General features: G+C 35.1%; 1 long non-coding RNA gene across 1 annotated transcript; it reads right to left on the bottom strand.

Moving 5' to 3' along the window:
• Positions 1–9442: 9442 nt before the first annotated feature.
• Positions 9443–10763, bottom strand: LOC139875772 (uncharacterized). The gene is made up of 3 exons (XR_011767948.1): positions 10028–10763; positions 9698–9937; positions 9443–9622 (listed from the first exon to the last, which is right to left on the bottom strand). It is a non-coding gene; the product is annotated as an uncharacterized lncRNA (long non-coding RNA).
• Between the last annotated feature and the right edge of the window lie 13555 nt (positions 10764–24318).

The following is a 24318-nucleotide window of genomic DNA, read 5'->3' as shown; positions in this document are numbered from 1 at the left end:
GATTTATTTGACCTCGGAAAATAGGCCTCGGGTTTGGTGCTGCTGGAGTGCCCGGCGTTCATATTAGTGTGCGGCTGTTGAGTAGTGGTGTTTGCGGGGTTGAATACGAGCTCGGTTTTATGTTGTATTTAGATTTAGGTTTGGTGGTTATACGTTGTGTTGCCATTTCACTTTCAATGTGCTCGCTCTCTTTCAATTGTACTCGTCATGTGTGTTGGACGATAAGAGCGAGCCCTTTCAATTTCAATCATTGTCATTTGTATGTACCACCGGATCTTTACGATCTTTATATATATATATATATATATATATATATATATATATATATATATATATATATATATATATATATATATATATATATATATATATATATATATTAATATTAATATTTTCGCCGAAAAAAAAAATCTAACTAGATGCCCATATGAGTATATGACCAATTGACAATTTTTTTACTACTCCGTATATATATCAAATCAAAATAATTAATATTTTAATTCATTTCATAGAGAAAAACGGTCGTGATATCAAGAGTATGATAATTCATATATTTATATTTTATACAGTATTATATTTAATTAATAAGATGTAGTCTCAAGTTTATAGAATTAAATTTTTAGATTTTCATATGAGAAAATTTATTAAAATTTTTATTATTTATCTATTATGTAATGTCTTAACATTGTGTTATGTAATTTATCAAATCTTAATTTTTAGTAAAAAAATTTTACCCGTGTACAAAAATATTTCTGGATCCGACACTAATTGAAATAACCATTTTAATAGAAAAAAAATTAAATTTTTAACCAATGACATCACTAACTATCATTCCTAGATCCGTCACTTGTTTTCCACCTTTCTATATTTTAGAAAAGTTTCAAGTACATTTCCTCTCACTCTCCTCTGTCCTCTTACTTAAATTGTATGGAGTAACTAAAGCCTAAAATTAAAACAGAACTCAAGTTTAACGGAACCAGTTAGCTAGTTTTATTTTCATTTTCGGAGAGAAAATCAGAACAACATTTGCTACATCCGCCAAATTCGTCGGAATCGGCAACTGTCAATTACGATGATGATGAATCGTCGAAGCTTCTCCGATCGTACAATACTTGGAAAAGAAGTAATGTATGTTTTATTCACTTTATTTTTCCCATTATTTAAGGTTCTTTTCTAATTTGCTTTCGATAATTCTAAATTTATGTTATCATCATCATCATGTTTGGTCCCTTGTTCTTCTTCTAAAAGGAAAAGGGATCTTAGTTCTTCTTACGATGACGTTCACCTCTGTAAAAGGCCAAAGTATGATGTGTATGTGAATTATTCGTTTGAAGATACCGGCAATAAGTTTGTAAGCCACCTGAAGGCAGCCTTGAAACGTGACTGTTTTACCATATGTGACCACAACACTCTTCCTATTGGCCAAGATGTTTGTTGGGCGCAGTTGAAAGCTATTGAAGTGTCTCATACATATCTCGTTGTATTTTCCCCTGAATACGCGTTTTCAATTGAGTCTCTTGATGAGCTGGTTCTCATTATGGATTCACTCCCCAAGTTTAAGAAAAGGAAAGTTATTCCCGTATTTTTGAACGTTGATCCGTCCGATGTTCGAAATCTACGAAATTGCTTTGAGGAAGCTTTCAGAACGCACAAGGAGGCCAACGTGGATTCAGAGACATTTAACAAATGGAAACAAGCCGTCAAATATGTAGGTGGATTGTCCGGTCAAGTTTTAGGAAAAGGGTAAGTTGTTATTATCTGTAAAAGTTATTATAATGAGAGAGCACTTGCAGCTTTTAAAGATTACAAAAAGATTTGGTACTAAATTTTTTATGTGGATTTTGGCAGGGATGATGAGGCCAACTTCATAAAGAAAATTATTCAAGATCTGAAAGAGATTAAGATTCCATTGGAGCTATTTGATGCTCAACACGCTGTTGGGATTGAACCACGAGCACAAGCTATAATTTCAGCATTAAGGTTAGGTGACCTTGATTTTCACAATATTGTGGCGGTTTTTGGAATCAGCGGGTCTGGTAAAACAACTATTGTCCAAGCTGTGTTTGATACAATTGTTGCAGATTTCGATTACTATTGTTTTATTAAGAACATCCATTTTTACAAAAACAAGGGTCAATTTTGGGAGGTTAAATTGCAGCGAGATGTCCTTCGTGGTTTTACGGGACATGTACCGACTCACGGAAATGATGGAGCCCCTGAGATAAGAAGATTCATAGACAGTGAAAAGACTCTTTTGGTGCTTGATGATGTTGATAAGTTGGATGACTTGAAAGCAGTAGGTTTACATTCTGACTCATTAAGTTCAGGATCTGGAAGCAGCAGAGTAATTGTGACAACAAGAAATAAAGGGTCTCTCGGAAACCTACCATACACTTGTTATGATATAGAATTGTTGGATTGGGAGGAATCTTTTGAACTCTTTGTTGGATACGCATATGCTGAAGACGACTATGTTGATGAGACGTTCGTGGATGAGATAGTCTATCATGCTGGAGGGCTTCCGTTAGTTCTTGAGGTATGGGGTCTCCATTTTAAAGCTCATGAAAGGGGAGAATGGCCAAACCTATTGAAGATACTGAAAAGAATCCCTCTTGAGGATATTCAACAGAAGCTTCGAATGAGCTATGACTCACTTTCTGATGAAAGCAAGAGTTTTTTTCTGGATATCGTTTGTTTCTTTGATGGATGGAACTGGGATTATTTGAAGTCATGTAAAAATATTAAGAACACATATGTGGAAATGCTTAAGAATCATTATATGCATCAGCATCCAATGTGCAGAGTATTGAACGACGAAGATGAATTATTTTTCCCGGAGATTGAAATCAAACCTCTTGTTGATAGAGGTCTGGTTAAATTACAGTATGAACCTTACAAAGATGAAGATATATTAAGAGTGGTGATACATGAAGTGATTAGGGGAATGGGGAAAGAAGTGGTGCGCCAAGAAAATAAAAAAGAGCCTGGAAAACGTACACGATTGGTGGATCGTAAGGACGTGCTTCATGTATTGGAAAATAATACGGTACATACATACACTTTCTCTCTCTCGATCTCTGCCATGATAAATTGTTTCCACCTAAACTTTTACTTGTTAATAATTTACCAGGGAACAAATTTTGTTGAAAGCATCATGTTGAATTTAGGAAATGAAGAACGATCTATTAACGTACTAGATGCATTTAAAAAGATGAATAATTTGAGGTTCATCAAGTTAGCTGGAAACCTATCATATCCCTTGGAGACGTATCAACCTTGTTCCGAAGATGAAACATCTTTGTGTTTCAAACAATTGAAATACTTGGAATGGGAAGGTTTCCCGTGGAGAAGTATCAACAACCACCTTGATATGCCTAATGTGACGACTATTATGCACCACTACAGCAAATTGGAAATACTGTGGGAAGGATTTAAGGTATGATCATGTACGTTTTTATATTTATCATCATGAGGTTTTCAATTGTGTTATAAGACACAATTATGCAGATAGTCTATGCGATTTACCTTTTTCCACGCGTAGTCCCTAAACAAGAATTTACCAGCAACTCCGATCCTTTTATTTTTCAAACCCCTGTTTATCTTATTGTATATATTACACAATGTTATAATTTGATAATAACATATTTATTTATTTTTGTGTTTCTAGAATCTTAAGAAGCTTAGGATTCTGGACGTTTCTGGTTCAGAGTCATTAACCAGGACCGGAAATTTCATTGGACTCGGGAACCTTGAGGAACTTTACTTTTGTGAATGCCGGAATTTGAAAGAGGTGGATAGCTCTATTATCTGTCTCAAGAAACTTCATACACTGAATATTTCCAATTGCGGAAACATAAAGTCAATTCCAAATCTTCCGCCAGGTATCAAACTAATTCTAGCGGATAGTTGTGATAACCTAGTGAATCTTCCTTCAGACATGTCCGAGTTACAATCTCTAAGGGCACTCAGTCTCAGTTCTTGCGTGAATCTTAGATCTGAAGGTCTCATGAGGGTTACAAGACTCAGGAAGCTACAACATTTAAACATGGAATGTTGCAAAGTGTCTCAAGTGACCAGTGAAATTGGTAACTTTGAGTCACTACAAAAGTTATACCTTGGGAGTAACAACTTCTCTAGCCTACCAGACAGCCTAAGCAAACTCTCGCAACTGGTTCACCTTGATATAAGTCTTTGTCGTAAATTACGGTCTCTTCCACTTCTTCCATCAAAGTTGACATTTATTGACGCATTTGGTTGTTCTTCGCTGGATGTTATGCCATTTGATCCGATTCAAAAGGCTAACGTTTTTCGTTCTAAATTGTTCGAGGTTAGTAATTAAGTGCTACCGCCCTTATTTTTCGTTCTAAATTGTCGGAGGATAATAATAATATGTTGTGAATAATGTGGGCCCTTTCATGCAAGTATTTAACACCCTGCTTATAAAACATGCATGAACTCTACAGGAATCATTGGTCGTTAAACCATTGTGGATCCTGTTTGAGAAGATGCTTCCTGAAGTCTTTCAATATAAAGGAGATAGAGGACAAGTTTTATCTTTTGTTGCACCCGAAAGGAAAATCTATGGTGCCATTTTATATGCAGCAATTGAATATAAAATTTTATTTTCTTTAACACTGTGTAACAGAACGAAAGAAACAAGTTATCAATTTGAGATTCCTAAAGAAGATACTTCACTTAGCCAGAAAATCATATCTATCTGCTTACTTAATGAGACAACACTTGTGGTGGAAGCCGGTGATACTGTGGAAGTTATAGGTGATGATGATAAAAGTTATGGGTTCAGATTTATTTTTGAAGGTGATGTAGTAGATTCAACAACATTAGCTATTCAAAATACAATTAATGTTATTTTTGAAGGTGATGTAGTAGACAGTGAAAAGACTCTTTTGGTGCTTGTTGATAAGGTGGATGACTTGAAAGCAGTAGGTTTAAATTCTGACTCATTAAGTTGTGGATCTGAAAGCAGCAGAGTAATTGTGGCAACAAGAAATAAAGGGTCTCTTGTTAACCTGCCACACACTCTTTATGATATGGAATTGTTGGATAACGAGGAATCTTTCCAACTCTTTGTTGAATATGCATATCCAGGTGAAGATGACCATGTTGATGAGGAGTTTGTATACGAAATAGTTGATCACGCTGGAGGGCTTCCGTTGGTTCTTGAGGTGTGGGGTCTCCATTTTAAAGCTCATAAAAAGGAAGAATGGCCAAACCTATTGAAGACGATGAGAAGAATTCCTCATGAAGATATTCAACAGAAGCTTCAAGTGAGCTATGATTCACTTCCTGATGAAACCAAGAGTTTCTTTCTGGATATCGTTTGTTTCTTTGATGAATGGAAATGGGATTCGATGTGCATAATATTGCACGACGAAGATGAATTATTTTCCCCGGAGATTGAAATCAAACCCCTTGTTAATAGAGGTCTGGTTAAAATAGAATATGATGATAAAGTATCAAGAGTGGTGATGCATGAAGTGATTAGGGAAATGGGGAAAGAAGTGGTTCGCCAAGTATATAAGAAAGAGCCTGGAAAACGTACACGATTGGTGGATGAAAGAGACATGCTTCATGTACTGAAAAATAATTCGGTACGTACCCTATATCTCTCTATCGATCGATCTCTGCCTTCGTAAATTGCTTCCACCCAAACTTTAATAGGAAATAGAAATAGAAATTAACTTAGTTTTCTACTTCTTTATTATTTACCAGGGAACAAGTTCTGTTGAATGCATCAGCTTGGAAATTGACTACAACACGAGTGAAGAACAACAATCTATAAAAAACATAGTAGGTGCATTAAAAAAGATGAATAATTTGAGGTTCATTAAGTTAGTTGGTGTCGAGGAATGCTTTTATTCTTCTTCAAATGATGACGTGTCTTTATGTTTCAAACAATTGAAATGCTTGGAATGGGAAGGTTTCCCATGGAGAAGTATCAACAACCTTGATATGCCTAATGTGGTGGTTATCGTGCTGAAGTACAGCAAATTGGAAATACTGTGGGATGGAATTAAGGTATGAACATGTACTTTTTTAGTTTTATTATCATCATATTATAATTTGAGTTTGATTTAATACTTGATAATAATATATATGTTTTTGTGTATCTAGAATCTTAATCTTAAGAAGCTTAGGATTCTGGACGTTTGTTGTTCAGAGACATTAACCATGACAGGAAGTTTCATTGGACTCGAGAACCTTGAGGAACTTCACCTGGATAGTTGCTCGAATTTGAAAGAGGTGGATAGCTCTATTATCTGTCTCGAGAAACTTCATACATTGAATATTTCCAGTTGCGAAAACATAAAGTCAATTCCAAATCTTCCGCCAAGTATCAAAATTATTTGGGCGGGTGGTTGTGAAAACCTAATGAATCTTCCTTCAAACGTGTCTCAAGTGTCCAGTGAAATTGGCAACTTTGAGTCACTACAAAAGTTGTACCTTTGGGGTAATAACTTCTCTAGCCTACCAGACAGCCTAAGCAAACTCTCGCAACTGGTTCACCTTAATATACGTTTTTGTGAGGAATTACGGTATCTTCCACTTCTTCCATCAAAGTTGACATATATTGACGCAAGTTACTGTTCGTCACTGGATGTTATGCCATTTGATCCAATTCGAAAGGCTAACGTTTTTCGTTCTAAATTTTTCGAGGTAAGTAATTAAGTACTCCTGCCCTTATTTTTAATTATAAATATTTGATGGATAATGATAATATATTGTGAATTATGCGGGCCCTTTCATGTAAGTATTTAACCATGCTTATAAAACCCACATGAACTCTACAGGAATCATTCATCGCTAAACCATTGTTGATCGATTTGACTGATACGATGGTTCCTGAAGTCTTTCAATATGAAGGAGACAGAGGACAAGTTTTATCTTTTGTTGCACCCGAAAGGAAAATATATGGTGCGATTTTATATGTAAGAAGCTTTAAATATAAAAAATCTTTAGGACTGCGTAACAGAACGAAAGAAACAAGTTATCAACTTGAGATTCCCGAAGAATATTACTTTGCCGGGATAATGATCTGCTCACTTAATGAGACAACACTTGTGGTGGAAGCCGGTGATACTGTGGAAGTTATAGGTGATGATGATAAAAGTTATGGGTTCAGATTTATTTATGAAGGTGATGTAGTAGATTCAACAACATTAGCTATTCAAAATACAATTAATGTTACTCATGAAAACATATCCCCTGTCCCTGTCCCTGTCCCTGTCCCTGTCCCTGTCCCAGTCCCAGTCCCAGGCCCATCGGAGATGAATGAAGCTGATAGTCGTATTGCTCAGGTGATTGACGAATTTGGTTTTTTGTCTATCCTACCCACAAATTATGAAGACATATCGCCTGTCCATTATGAGTTTTTCTCATAGAATATCAGCAAGAAAGCATCGATTGGATCAAAGCGTTTTTGTCTTGAACTTTTGGATTGTAACAGATTATATATTACTTTGTTTAACATGTCTTTTGTATTAAAGGCGTGGTTTGGTGTACCAAAGTAGTTATTATTTGTAAATAATGTGTAGCTGCAAACTTGTGGTTTGTTAAACATTATAATTAAAAGCCCAAACTAAATATAATTAAAATGTGTGTGATAGGTTTTTACAGTTATAAAGCCAAAAATCCCCATTATTAAACTTTCTTCATACATCTAACAATGCTATCAACTAAGAGGACAAACTCTGAGCTGAGGCGGTTACAAGTGATATGATTTTACCTGCTAATATATAATCGATATGCTCTAAATCTCTAATGCATGTGTGCCTGATCTCGAATGTTGACAAGGTGTACATGTATGCCTTGTACCTTTTCATTCTATCCAACTCCATATCATCTTCTTTTTCATTGTTGGGCATAACTGATCATTTGTATATCGTTTGTGGACTGCACTGCACATATATGTGCAGTTAGATAAGGATGTTCTAATATGCTGGTAAATCATCTTTATGATCTTCATTCTCTAAAGTTGACTTCACATAGAATTATGTTACGCCTCCACTTTGCACTTCATTGAGTTCATTCTCTATCTATAACTAGATATTAAGGTTCCCCGCCGATCTAACCTTTTTCATCTCAAATAACTAGATATTAGACCTATAGAATTGAATGTAAATTTAAGTGGTCCGGTAAATTTGAAAGCTATTGAAATACATCCTGTGTTGGCAGGTCTATAACTAATATGCTAGTAGTCTGTACCATCTTTCTTTATCCATTTAAATAATAAATACAATAAATAAAATAATAATTGAAGTTGGTGAAATGGGCAGCGTGGGTAACAGGTCAGAAGCCAAACCTGGTTCTTACCGAAGAAACAACTTTTAACAGTCGTCAAAGTCCAATCAAATTGGGTTGACCTATCAAAGTATTTATATTTCTTATATTTAAAATGACTACTATTTAAAAATGATTAAATAGCTTGAATTTTTAAAATTATGTTAATAAACATAAAAAAAAAATAGATGTATCTGGGTTTACATTGACACTATTCGACCCATTTCATCTTATATAATTTTCTAAATTTTGCTTGTTTGGCCTATTATCTATTAAATATAGCTCGAATCAATTCATTTTTAAAATTATGTGGGTCAAAATTGTCTTTGTAGAAAAGAGTAGCCTCAAAGAAAAAAGATTTTATGAAGAAAAAAAGAACTAAAGTTGTTCACCCCAAACGTCATATTGGAATGACCAAGTATGAAAAATAACTTTTAAGCTTACTCTCAAAGCATTGACAATATTTCAACCTATACAACCTATAAAACGTCACACATCAGCTTCGGTTTCCACCTAAGCGTCTGTTCTAGCATCACATGGGTGTGGAAGATTCGTCCATTTGTCTGTTCCACTTGCTTGATACACATAGCCCTTACCAATCTCATCTCCTTGTACCTCATCAGTAACCACAACTGATTGCCCTGCCTCGTGCTTTACAGCTGTACAACTAATTCCCCGGGTTGCCAATTACTCCATCAAAAGTCCCGATCGATTACTCCCAGAATAGTATTTTTTTGCAACCTTGAACTTAGGGAACGATGTATGTGCATATACACATCAATATAGGGTAGAGGTGGCGATTCAATCCCTTTACTTACAATAAAAAGTAACTAGAGAAATAAGTAAAACAGAAAGAAATTATTAAAAAGTGCAACTTAAATCAACTGAAGAACTAAATAAGTGTTTAAAACGTTAAGCCCTATATATACTTTCTATAATCATCATATTTTACATTAATTATATAATTATACAGATAAATATCCATTTTGACCCGTTACACAGCTGGCCAATTCTGTGAAAAGAACACACTTTCTTTAGTTCTTACGAATTCTTCAGTTGTGAGTGAGAAATTTCTGACCCCTGCATAATTGATATTAAAAACTTAAGCTATTAAAAAAAAAAAAAATGTGAATAACGCTCTCCTTAAGGTAACAAATCCAATTCTTACATGCATACATGAAGACTAATTCTTTCCGCCCATGATTGTAGTAACGTAGCTTTTCGCTGCACCTCAGACTCATTCTGTAAAGCCTGTTCCATCATGCGTATTTGCACATGATTCATTATGTTGTGCTTCCTTTACTTTACCTGCTTTTCCTCACTGCACATTTATAAAACTCCAATGTCATCATTATTGGCTATTTGAAGTTATTAAAAATCCAAATTTATTTTTCACCTTATTCCTAAAAAGGTGCTTAGCGCTTGATCTTCCCACAAGATATATAAGCACATCTTTAACTGATGGAAAACCTTGTTCCTAACGAGCCGCTCACGAAAGAGCCTTTGTTGGCTAAGTGATTGAAGAAACTGTTGTGCTGCCACAGACATTTGACTTCAGCAAGATTTGACTGCACATCGCTATCATTATATTGAGCTGACAGCCTCACTTGAACAAATTGAACGTCTATAAGCAAAGCTGTGAATTTATACATAATTTTCTGTGAATAATACAACAAACAAACAAACAAATTAAAGCTAAATTTAGAAGAATAAACTGCTCAAATACCTGCAAACTACACAGCTCGAACGAATATTAAACAAAATTTGAGCAAATTCACGAATGCTGGGCTGTCAGGTGTAAACATGAATTATGTATTGTCATTCATATCTCATCCACTAAACATACATATTTATATTCATATCCAATCAATTTAGTTCAACCATATACATTACTGGTGAATCGTATCGGATGAAAATTGTTGTCATGCCTATGAAAAAATAAACAAAGCTTAAAGAGATATATGTCGTGGACTGAAAATGTGGAAACTTTACAAATATATATGAAGCTGTATAGGTAACTGGCATACTTCCTCTATGTGCACATTTATTATATTTTTGTCATTTCACAATTAGCATCAATTTATTTTAATGCTTTATTCAACTGATTTATGATCAAAATTTACAGACAGTTAACAAACATCAATCATTTTGAAGACTTGCGCATAAGAGTTTTCAATGCCCATTCCCAATGTTGTACACCTTGATGTTTACTCATCTCCCGAGCCAAATGTTTTAGAACTCCCGGTCTCCCTGCCCCCGATTTCACTGCTTCCCTCGACACCTCCTCATACCCTTCCTTTGGGTTGTCCTGCCCAAATGCATTCAAACAAAACAATTTCATCGACTCTGTTTCATCCAACAGCCGAGGCTCATACATATCATCCGGCTCAAGCCGACCAACTACAGAGTCATCTCTTGTTGTCACAATTATTCTACTTCCAGGGCCAAATAATTCACGACCTATAGCTTGTCCTGTTTGCAACTTTGTGGTTGAATCTAGAGATCATCTCATGTTCTCTTGTGATATTGCCGCTGATATATGGAGGCTTCTTCGTCTATGGATTGATAAAGGGCTTCCAGTTTTCAACATCTGGAACGATTGGAATCAGTGGTTCGATACGTGGAATGGTTCGAACCTTCAAAAGGATCGATTGTATGTCATATTCGCGGCTGCTTTTTGGTCTTTATGGAGATACCGGAGCAGCGTGACTTTTGGCTCTAATCCTATGAAGAAAAGTTATATTTTCGATATTATTCGTTTTATGTCTTTTAGTTGGATTAGAAATCGTAGTAGACGAGATTTAAATTGGAACAATTGGCTTTTATTGCCTTTGTAATCTTCCTCTAGCTTCTTGCTAGAGGTTTTGTTTTTCAATATTATAGCCGTTCGGAAAGAAAAAAAAAAGAACCTTTACATTCTTAATCATCCTTTTTATCATTCTAATCCCCTGATGAGTGCTATCTATGCATATTTGACTCTCTTCATTATGCATTAGACACGATAGAAGCTTCTTCTGCAAATTAACCTTCCCATTTGACGCTTCAAATATGTTCTTCACATCAATAAGAAAACAGCAGTACTCTGCTTTGAAATCTAGTAAAAGGCGGTCAAATGTAGCTTTTGCAATTGTGGTCTTACCTATCCCCGCAGGCCCATAAATTACAATAACACGAACATCAACATCATCACTAAAAACCGGGTTTAGCAATGAACTCACCTCTTGTACCCGAGACACTATTCCAACAACAGGGTTTCCTGGATCTGCCACATTTAAATCTGCTTGTTGTTTATGTATAATGTCTAATACGTTCAACAATTTGGTCAACCAATGACCTTTCATTCCTGCAAATTATAAATAATTCAATTCCTAATATTCCCTTGCAGTAAATTTCTATAAAATAAATAAAGATCAATGTAAAATGTAAATTTACCCATTGGCATCATCTTGGAGGTGCAATCCAGGAAATTTTACCGCCTCTTTTAGAGCGTCCCTCCATTTCCGAACTGTATATTTATCAAATTTCTTTTCATGACTAGCGAACGGTTCATCATAAGAAACTTGCAGGGTAGCAACATCAGATTGGTTGACATCTAGATATATAGGAAGAAGGATGTGGTGAGTATTAGTGTCATGTATGCAAGGCATCATCTGGGAAAGTTCATTAAGACACCATTTGGAATCTGCATAGTTGGTGGAGAATACAACTATGAAGATTTCAGATTCATTGATGGCTGACAAAAGCTGTGGAGCGATAGATTCACCTCTTGGGAGGGAAGTATCATGGAATATACCGAATTTGTTGCGTCTAAGAGCTTCGTAAAGGTGGCTTGTGAAAGTTTTCCGAGTATCCTCACCTCTGAAACTAAGGAACGCGTCATAACGAAATGTTTGCTGTATGGGCACCATGAAATTAAAAGAAAGAATATAGCAATCGGTCTATTTTTTTTAAGTTTGTGAAGGATTTGATAATGAGAAGGTAAGAGTTCATTCTAAATAGTGCTAATTTTAGAACTACTTTAATGGACGAAAGTGAGAGGAAATTGTCAGTTGGTGTTTTTCTGAAATTTACGCCCCGTTTGGCTCGTGGAATGTTTTTGGATGGAATGGAATGTGTTAAAGAAATTGGAATCCGAAGGAATTGGAATTGATAAATTCCATGGAATGTGAAAAATGTGTTCTATTTTAGCAAGTGGGTGACACAAAATCATAAGTTTTGAGCTAAAATTTGAAAATATGAAACTCACAAAACCCACAAAAATATTTTGCAGAAACCGGTGAAGGGTTATTCCGGAAAACTTATCTAGGGTAAAATCTAGAATGAATTTTCAAAAGATCAAATGTTTTCATAAAGATCCAATTTCCTTAAAGGATCTAAATTTTCATAGTCATGTGGGACTGTAAACCACATCGTTACTATCATTGTTCATGCCACCGTACCAAAATCACTGATGTATAAAGTGTGAAAATAAAAAAGTGATTCAAGTGAAGTGTGATTTAATTTCAAATTCTGTATTGCTTGAGGACAAGCAACGTTCAAGTGTGGGGATATTTGATAGTGCTCCAAATGAACATATATTCAGGTACAATATCCTTCCAATATGTAAAGCTTTTAGTTGCAATTGTTCTATTTTTATGTAATATTCGTTTAAATAAATAAGTGTGAAGACAAAAGAAGAAAAATGACGATTTGAAGGCACAAATGACCAAAAAGCTAAAAAGTACAAAGTACAATCCAAGTGGTTCAAATTATTGATGAGAAACGTCTAAAAATGACAAGAGTACGAGTCGCGGAACGCAAAGTACAAAATATCTCAGCATCCGAAAGGACGTTCGAAAATCCGGAACCGGGACATAAACCGAGAAGAAACGTACGAGTCAACGCAACTAAAATTACGAGTCAACTATGCACAAGAATATAATATAATATATATAAAATTATATATATTATATTATATAATAAATAAATCAAGAGCCGCCCACGTTTTTGGCAAGTATATGAGCTGGATCAGGAGGCCATGCGATCGCATGGCCAGAAGGCACAAAAACCATGCGATCGCATGGGATGCTGTAGCTGGCCAAGTCTATAAATTGAGCAATTTTCGGACGAGTTATGTGTAGTGACCCGAACTTTTCCATGTTTATATATATTAATTGAGATTTATATTTACATGATTAAATGTTTCCAACATGTTAAGCAATTAAACTTGTTAAGACTTGATTAATTGAAATATGTTTCATATAGACAATTGACCACCCAAGTTGACCGGTGATTCACGAACGTTAAAACTTGTAAAAACTATATGATGACATATATATGGATATATATATAGTTAACATGATACTATGATAAGTAAACATATCATTAAGTATATTAACAATGAACTACATATGTAAAAACAAGACTACTAACTTAATGATTTTTAAACGAGACATATATGTAACGATTATCGTTGTAAAGACATTTAATGTATATATATCATATTAAGAGATATTCATACATGATAATATCATGATAATATAATAATTTAAAATCTCATTTGATATTATAAACATTGGGTTAACAACATTTAACAAGATCGTTAACCTAAAGGTTTCAAAACAACACTTACATGTAACGACTAACGATGACTTAACGACTCAGTTAAAATGTATATACATGTAGTGTTTTAATATGTATTTATACACTTTTGAAAGACTTCAATACACTTATCAAAATACTTCTACTTAACAAAAATGCTTACAATTACATCCTCGTTCAGTTTCATCAACAATTCTACTCGTATGCACCCGTATTCGTACTCGTACAATACATAGCTTTTAGATGTATGTACTATTGGTATATACACTCCAATGATCAGCTCTTAGCAGCCCATGTGAGTCACCTAACACATGTGGGAACCATCATTTGGCAACTAGCATGAAATATCTCATAAAATTACAAAAATATGAGTAATCATTCATGACTTATTTACATGAAAACAAAATTACATATCCTTTATATCTAATCCATACACCAACGACCAAAAACACCTACAAACACTTTCATTCTTCAATTTTCTTCATCTAATTGATCTCTCTCAAGTTCTATCTTCAAGTTCTAAGTGTTCTTCATATATTCTACAAGTTCTAGTTACATAAAATCAAGAATACTTTCAAGTTTGCTAGCTCACTTCCAATCTTGTAAGGTGATCATCCAACCTCAAGAAATCTTTGTTTCTTACAGTAGGTTATCATTCTAATACAAGGTAATAATCATATTCAAACTTTGGTTCAATTTCTATAACTATAACAATCTTATTTCAAGTGATGATCTTACTTGAACTTGTTTTCGTGTCATGATTCTGCTTCAAGAACTTCGAGCCATCCAAGGATCCGTTGAAGCTAGATCCATTTTTCTCTTTTCCAGTAGGTTTATTCAAGGAACTTAAGGTAGTAATGATGTTCATAACATCATTCAATTCATACATATAAAGCTATCTTATTCGAAGGTTTAAACTTGTAATCACTAGAACATAGTTTAGTTAATTCTAAACTTGTTCGTAAACAAAAGTTAATCCTTCTAACTTGACTTTTAAAATCAACTAAACACATGTTCTATATCTATATGATATGCTAACTTAATGATTTAAAACCTGGAAACACGAAAAACACCGTAAAACCGGATTTACGCCGTCGTAGTAACACCGCGGGCTGTTTTGGGTTAGTTAATTAAAAACTATGATAAACTTTGATTTAAAAGTTTTTATTCAGAAAAAAATTATTTTTATTATGAACATGAAACTATATCCAAAAATTATGGTTAAACTCAAAGTGGAAGTATGTTTTCTAAAATGGTCATCTAGACGTCGTTCTTTCGACTGAAATGACTACCTTTACAAAAACGACTTGTAACTTATTTTTCCGACTATAAACCTATACTTTTTCTGTTTAGATTCATAAAATAGAGTTCAATATGAAACCATAGCAATTTGATTCACTCAAAACGGATTTAAAATGAAGAAGTTATGGGTAAAACAACATTGGATAATTTTTCTCATTTTAGCTACGTGAAAATTGGTAACAAATCTATTCCAACCATAACTTAATCAACTTGTATTGTATATTATGTAATCTTGAGATACCATAGACACGTATACAATGTTTCGACCTATCATGTCGACACATCTATATATATTTTGGAACAACCATAGACACTCTATATGTGAATGTTGGAGTTAGCTATACAGGGTTGAGGTTGATTCCAAAATATATATAGTTTGAGTTGTGATCAATACTGAGATACGTATACACTGGGTCGTGGATTGATTCAAGATAATATTTATTGATTTATTTCTGTACATCTAACTGTGGACAACTAGTTGTAGGTTACTAACGAGGACAGCTGACTTAATAAACTTAAAACATCAAAATATATTAAAAGTGTTGTAAATATATTTTGAACATACTTTGATATATATGTATATATTGTTATAGGTTCGTGAATCAACCAGTGGTCAAGTCTTACTTCCCGACGAAGTAAAAATCTGTGAAAGTGAGTTATAGTCCCACTTTTAAAATCTAATATTTTTGGAATGAGAATACATGCATGTTTTATAAATGATTTACAAAATAGACACAAGTACGTGAAACTACATTCTATGGTTGAATTATCGAAATCGAATATGCCCCTTTTTATTAAGTCTGGTAATCTAAGAATTAGGGAACAGACACCCTAATTGACGCGAATCCTAAAGATAGATCTATTGGGCCTAACAAACCCCATCCAAAGTACCGGATGCTTTAGTACTTCGAAATTTATATCATATCCGAAGGGTGTCCCGGAATGATGGGGATATTCTTATATATGCATCTTGTTAATGTCGGTTACCAGGTGTTCACCATATGAATGATTTTTATCTCTATGTATGGGATGTGTATTGAAATATGAAATCTTGTGGTCTATTATTATGATTTGATATATATAGGTTAAACCTATAACTCACCAACATTTTTGTTGACGTTTTAAGCATGTTTATTCTCAGGTGATTATTAAGAGCTTCCGCTGTCGCATACTTAAATAAGGACGAGATTTGGAGTCCATGCTTGTATGATATTGTGTAAAAACTGCATTCAAGAAACTTATTTTGTTGTAACATATTTGTATTGAAAACCATTATGTAATGGTCGTGTGTAAACAGGATATTTTAGATTATCATTATTTGATAATCTACGTAAAGCTTTTTAAACCTTTATTGATGAAATAAAGGTTATGGTTTGTTTTAAAATGAATGCAGTCTTTGAAAAACATCTCATATAGAGGTCAAAACCTCGCAACGAAATCAATTAATATGGAACGTTTTTAATCAATAAGAACGGGACATTTCAGTTGGTATCCGAGCGTTGGTCTTAGAGAACCAGAATTTTGCATTAGTGTGTCTTATCGAGTTTGTTAGGATGCATTAGTGAGTCTGGACTTCGACCGTGTTTACTTGAAAAATGATTGCTTAACAAATTTTGTTGGAAACTATATATTTTTAACATGTGAATATTATGTGATATATTAATCTCTTAATGCGTTTGATATTATGTGATAGATGTCTACCTCTAGAACAAGTCCCATTGACTCACCTAATAATAATGAAGAGTCAAATGTAAATTGGAATGATTCGTGGACTGATTCACAAGTTCCCGAAGAGGAACCGGAAGAAGAGTCGGAACCGGAAGAAGAATCGGAACCGGAAGAAGAATCGGAACCGGATGAAGAAATAGAACCGGTGGGGGAAATAATAAAACGGTTAAGTAAAAGAAAATCCTCAACCAACCGACCAAGGTTAATTATGGTCAATGGTGTTTCCGCCAAGGAAGCAAAATATTGGGAGGATTACCAATTCTCCGATGAATCGGATTCCGACGAGAATTCCGATGATGTTATAGAAATTACCCCAACTGAATTTAAAAAGGCAAAAGAAAATAATAAGGGAAAGGGCATAAAAATAGAGAAATCTAATTCCAACCCCGATGAACTTTATATGTATCGTCAACCCCCGAAGTCCTTAAGTTGTAACAATGACCCGGGAACCTCTAAACCACCAGGTTTTTCTAAACCAATGTGGAAAACGACGGCTCGTATTAGGGGAACATCATATATCCCTAGAAACTTGGCAAAACGAACCAAAACCGAAGAAGAAGAAACAAGCAAGTCGGAATAAGATAGTTGTATTCGTGTGGTGTGATATATGTAATATAGTGTGCTTATGCTTTATGATATATGTAAAAATTGCTTGTATTAATAAGTATTTTTTTTTATGAATCTAACTCTTGTCTATTTTACAGTATAAAAACACAAAATGGATAGACAACCCAGTATTTTAAGAGACCTACCCGGAGACATGATTGATGAAATCTTGTCTAGAGTCGGTCAGAATTCTTCGGCACAACTATTTAAGGCGAGATCAGTTTGTAAGACATTCGAAGAATGTTCCAAGAATGCCTTGGTTTATAAAAGGCTTTCGTTCGAAAGATGGGGGATATCACATTGGGAAATCCATAAGTTACGATGTGTTTACTTTGACGCATATATTGCGGGGAACCCAAATGCTATTTTACGCAATGGGTTAAGAAATTATTTTGACTCAATATATCCGAATATTGGACTTCGTGATTTAGAAAAAGCGGCTAACATGCAACATAAAGAAGCATGTTATGCTTACGGATTAGTAATGTTCCCTTCTCACCAAAGTGAGAACAAGAACATCGGGCTACAACTATTAAACAAAACGTTCCCACAAGTGACGGAGTCGGTAATTGGGGTAAGAAATGAGGTTTTTAGATTGTTACGGGACTGTTGGACATTACGTAACCCTCGTCCCTTTGACAACGTTACAACACGCTGTCTTATCAACGGCCATAACGGTTATGTTCCACAAGACTAAGGATGGGAAGTAATCCTAGTAAAACCAGAATGCATGACTTGTTTCTGGACGTATGAATTACGTGTCTTTATTGCCTTTGCTGAACGGCTTGTGTACTAGCTAGAATTATCTTCACAACCATCTTGTATCAAATTTATTGTGTGCTATATTTCATGCTATATGTAAAATAAGCGGTATTGTAAGTTTGTAAAATATTGTGTAAAAGTTTGAACGCTAAATATTATTATAATCAGTTTTTCATATAGAATTGTAGTAGTTGAATTGTATATTAGCTACTAAGTATGAACTTAACGGGTAGGTACTACCCGAATTTAAACTTATAAAACGCTAATATGAAGAAAAAGCTTTTATAAATGAGTTCATATTATGCTACGAAATACTATTAACTACTCTTAATATTCTGTATGATTAACTTGTTCCATTTGACTATTTTGAAGGAAATGGCACCGACTACTCGACACACCGTGAATATGAATGAAGAGGAATTCCGTACTTTTCTAGCTTCAAACATAGCCGCAGTACAGGCTGCGCTACATACCAACAATAACATTGGATCTAGCAGTACAGGAAATCGTGTAGGATGCACCTACAAAGAATTCACTGCCTGCAAACCTTTGGAATTTGATGGAACCGAAGGACCGATCGGATTGAAACGGTGGACCGAGAAGGTCGAATCGGTGTTTGCCATAAGTAAGTGTACTGAAGAGGACAAAGTGAAGTACGCTACGCATACCTTCACAGGTTCTGCGTTAACATGGTGGAATACCTATCTAGAGCAAGTGGGACAAGACGATGCGTACGCACTACCGTGGTCAGCATTCAAGCACTTGATGAACGAGAAGTACCGTCCCAGAACCGAGGTCAATAAGCTCAAGACAGAACTTAGAGGGTTACGAACCCAAGGATTTGATATTACCACATACGAAAGACGATTCACAGAATTGTGCCTATTGTGTCCGGGAGCGTTCGAAGATGAGGAAGAGAAGATCGACGCATTTGTGAAAGGATTACCGGAAAGAATCCAAGAAGATATAAGTTCACACGAGCCCGCCTCCATACAACAGGCATGTAGAATGGCTCACAAACTAGTGAACCAGATTGAAGAAAGAATTAAAGAACAGACTGCTGAAGAGGCCAATGTGAAGCAAGTCAAAAGAAAGTGGGAGGAAAACAGTGATAAGAATCACCAATACAACAATTACAACAATAATCGCAACAATTATCCCAACAATCGCAACATCAATCGCAACTACAACAAACGGCCCAACAACAACAACAACAACAACAACAGCAACTACAACAATCATCCCAACAACAATAATAACCGCAACAACAACAACAATCAGAAGCAGCTATGCCAAAGGTGTGAAAAGTATCACTCGGGGTTCTGCACCAAATTTTGCAACAAGTGTAAAAGAAATGGTCATAGCGCAGCGAAGTGTGAGGTCTACGGACCAGGGGTTAATAGAACGAAAGGAACAAATGGTGTCGGAACGAGTAATGTCGGAGCAAGTAGTGTCGGAGCAAGTTATGCCAATGTAGTTTGTTATAAATGTGGAAAACCGGGCCACATTATTAGAAATTGCCCGAACCAGGAGAACACGAATGGACAAGGCCGCGGAAGAGTTTTCAATATCAATGCGGCAGAGGCACAGGAAGACCCGGAGCTTGTTACGGGTACGTTTCTTATTGACAATAAATCTGCTTACGTTTTATTTGATTCGGGTGCGGATAGAAGCTATATGAGTAGAGATTTTTGTGCTAAATTAAGTTGTCCATTGACGCCTTTGGATAGTAAATTTTTACTCGAATTAGCAAATGGTAAATTAATTTCAGCAGATAATATATGTCGGAATCGAGAAATTAAACTGGTTAGCGAAACATTTAAGATTGATTTGATACCAGTAGAGTTAGGGAGTTTTGATGTGATAATCGGTATGGACTGGTTGAAAGAAGTGAAAGCAGAGATCGTTTGTTACAAAAATGCAATTCGCATTATACGAGAAAAAGGAAAACCCTTAATGGTGTACGGAGAAAAGGGCAACACGAAGCTACATCTTATTAGTAATTTGAAGGCACAAAAACTAATAAGAAAAGGTTGCTATGCTGTTCTAGCACACGTCGAGAAAGTACAAACTGAAGAAAAGAGCATCAATGATGTTCCCATTGCAAAAGAATTTCCCGATGTATTTCCGAAAGAATTACCGAGATTACCCCCACATCGATCCGTTGAATTTCAAATAGATCTTGTACCAGGAGCTGCACCAATAGCTCGTGCTCCTTACAGACTCGCACCCAGCGAGATGAAAGAACTGCAAAGCCAATTACAAGAACTTTTAGAGCGTGGTTTCATTCGACCAAGCACATCACCGTGGGGAGCTCCTGTTTTGTTTGTCAAGAAGAAAGATGGTACATTCAGGTTGTGTATCGACTACCGAGAGTTGAACAAACTTACCATCAAGAACCGCTACCCACTACCGAGAATCGATGACTTATTTGATCAACTACAAGGCTCGTCTGTTTATTCAAAGATTGACTTACGTTCCGGGTATCATCAAATGCGGGTGAAAGAAGATGATATTCCAAAGACTGCTTTCAGAACACGTTACGGTCATTACGAGTTTATGGTCATGCCGTTTGGTTTAACTAATGCACCAGCTGTGTTCATGGACCTTATGAACCGAGTGTGTGGACCATACCTTGACAAGTTTGTCATTGTTTTCATTGATGACATACTTATTTACTCAAAGAATGACCAAGAACACGGTGAACATTTGAGAAAGGTGTTAGAAGTATTGAGGAAGGAAGAATTGTACGCTAAGTTTTCAAAGTGTGCATTTTGGTTGGAAGAAGTTCAATTCCTCGGTCACATAGTGAACAAAGAAGGTATTAAGGTGGATCCGGCAAAGATAGAAACTGTTGAAAAGTGGGAAATCCCGAAAACTCCAAAACACATACGCCAGTTTTTAGGACTAGCTGGTTACTACAGAAGGTTCATCCAAGACTTTTCCAGAATAGCAAAACCCTTGAATGCATTAACGCATAAAGGGAAGAAATTTGAATGGAATGATGAACAAGAGAAAGCGTTTCAGTTATTGAAGAAAAAGCTAACTACAGCACCTATATTGTCATTGCCTGAAGGGAATGATGATTTTGTGATTTATTGTGACGCATCAAAGCAAGGTCTCAGTTGTGTATTAATGCAACGAACGAAGGTGATTGCTTATGCGTCTAGACAATTGAAGATTCACGAACAAAATTATACGACGCATGATTTGGAATTAGGCACGGTTGTTTTTGCATTAAAGACTTGGAGGCACTACTTATATGGGGTCAAAAGTATTATATATACCGACCACAAAAGTCTTCAACACATATTTAATCAGAAACAACTGAATATGAGGCAGCGTAGGTGGATTGAATTATTGAATGATTACGACTTTGAGATTCATTACCACCCGGGGAAGGCAAATGTGGTAGCCGATGCCTTGAGCAGGAAGGACAGAGAACCCATTCGAGTAAAATCTATGAATATAATGATTCATAATAACCTTACTACTCAAATAAAGGAGGCGCAACAAGGAGTTTTAAAAGAGGGAAATTTAAAGGATGAAATACCCAAAGGATCGGAGAAGCATCTTAATATTCGGGAAGATGGAACCCGGTATAGGGCTGAAAGGATTTGGGTACCAAAATTTGGAGATATGAGAGAAATGGTACTTAGAGAAGCTCATAAAACCAGATACTCAATACATCCTGGAACGAGGAAGATGTACAAGGATCTCAAGAAACATTTTTGGTGGCCGGGTATGAAAGCCGATGTTGCTAAATACGTAGGAGAATGTTTGACGTGTTCTAAGGTCAAAGCTGAGCATCAGAAACCATCAGGTCTACTTCAACAACTCGAAATCCCGGAATGGAAATGGAAAAACATTACCATGGATTTCATCACTAAATTGCATTGAGATGGTGCCGTTTGAAGCACTTTATGGTAGAAAGTGCAGGTCTCCGATTTGTTGGAGTGAAGTGGGGGATAGACAGATTACGGGTCCGGAGATTATACAAGAAACTACCGAGAAGATCATCCAAATTCAACAACGGTTGAAAACCGCCCAAAGTCGACAAAAGAGCTACGCTGACATTAAAAGAAAAGATATAGAATTTAAAATTGGAGAGATGGTCATGCTTAAAGTTGCACCTTGGAAAGGTGTTGTTCGATTTGGTAAACGAGGGAAATTAAATCCAAGGTATATTGGACCATTCAAGATTATTGATCGTGTCGGACCAGTAGCTTACCGACTTGAGTTACCTCAACAACTCGCGGCTGTACATAACACTTTCCACGTCTCGAATTTGAAGAAATGTTTTGCTAAAGAAGATCTCACTATTCCATTAGATGAAATCTAAATCAACGAAAAACTTCAATTCATCGAAGAACCCGTCGAAATAATGGATCGTGAGGTTAAAAGACTTAAGCAAAACAAGATACCAATTGTTAAGGTTCGATGGAATGCTCGTAGAGGACCCGAGTTCACCTGGGAGCGTGAAGATCAGATGAAGAAGAAATACCCTCATCTATTTCCAGAAGATTCGTCAACACCTTCAACAGCTTAAAATTTCGGGACGAAATTTATTTAACGGGTAGGTACTGTAGTGACCCGAACTTTTCCATGTTTATATATATTAATTGAGATTTATATTTACATGATTAAATGTTTCCAACATGTTAAGCAATTAAACTTGTTAAGACTTGATTAATTGAAATATGTTTCATATAGACAATTGACCACCCAAGTTGACCGGTGATTCACGAACGTTAAAACTTGTAAAAACTATATGATGACATATATATGGATATATATATAGTTAACATGATACTATGATAAGTAAACATATCATTAAGTATATTAACAATGAACTACATATGTAAAAACAAGACTACTAACTTAATGATTTTTAAACGAGACATATATGTAACGATTATCGTTGTAAAGACATTTAATATATATATATATATCATATTAAGAGATATTCATACATGATAATATCATGATAATATAATAATTTAAAATCTCATTTGATATTATAAACATTGGGTTAACAACATTTAACAAGATCGTTAACCTAAAGGTTTCAAAACAACACTTACATGTAACGACTAACGATGACTTAACGACTCAGTTAAAATGTATATACATGTAGTGTTTTAATATGTATTTATACACTTTTGAAAGACTTCAATACACTTATCAAAATACTTCTACTTAACAAAAATGCTTACAATTACATCCTCGTTCAGTTTCATCAACAATTCTACTCGTATGCACCCGTATTCGTACTCGTACAATGCATAGCTTTTAGATGTATGTACTATTGGTATATACACTCTAATGATCAGCTCTTAGCAGCCCATGTGAGTCACCTAACACATGTGGGAACCATCATTTGGCAACTAGCATGAAATATCTCATAAAATTACAAAAATATGAGTAATCATTCATGACTTATTTACATGAAAACAAAATTACATATCCTTTATATCTAATCCATACACCAACGACCAAAAACACCTACAAACACTTTCATTCTTCAATTTTTTTCATCTAATTGATCTCTCTCAAGTTCTATCTTCAAGTTCTAAGTGTTCTTCATATATTCTACAAGTTCTAGTTACATAAAATCAAGAATACTTTCAAGTTTGCTAGCTCACTTCCAATCTTGTAAGGTGATCATCCAACCTCAAGAAATCTTTGTTTCTTACAGTAGGTTATCATTCTAATACAAGGTAATAATCATATTCAAACTTTGGTTCAATTTCTATAACTATAACAATCTTATTTCAAGTGATGATCTTACTTGAACTTGTTTTCGTGTCATGATTCTGCTTCAAGAACTTCGAGCCATCCAAGGATCCGTTGAAGCTAGATCCATTTTTCTCTTTTCCAGTAGGTTTATTCAAGGAACTTAAGGTAGTAATGATGTTCATAACATCATTCAATTCATACATATAAAGCTATCTTATTCGAAGGTTTAAACTTGTAATCACTAGAACATAGTTTAGTTAATTCTAAACTTGTTCGCAAACAAAAGTTAATCCTTCTAAC

This window comes from Rutidosis leptorrhynchoides, chromosome 1, assembly GCF_046630445.1.
Source record: "Rutidosis leptorrhynchoides isolate AG116_Rl617_1_P2 chromosome 1, CSIRO_AGI_Rlap_v1, whole genome shotgun sequence".
Taxonomy (NCBI): domain Eukaryota; kingdom Viridiplantae; phylum Streptophyta; class Magnoliopsida; order Asterales; family Asteraceae; genus Rutidosis; species Rutidosis leptorrhynchoides.
Note: the sequence above shows the minus strand (reverse complement) of the source record. Positions and strands in the feature narration are given on the sequence as shown.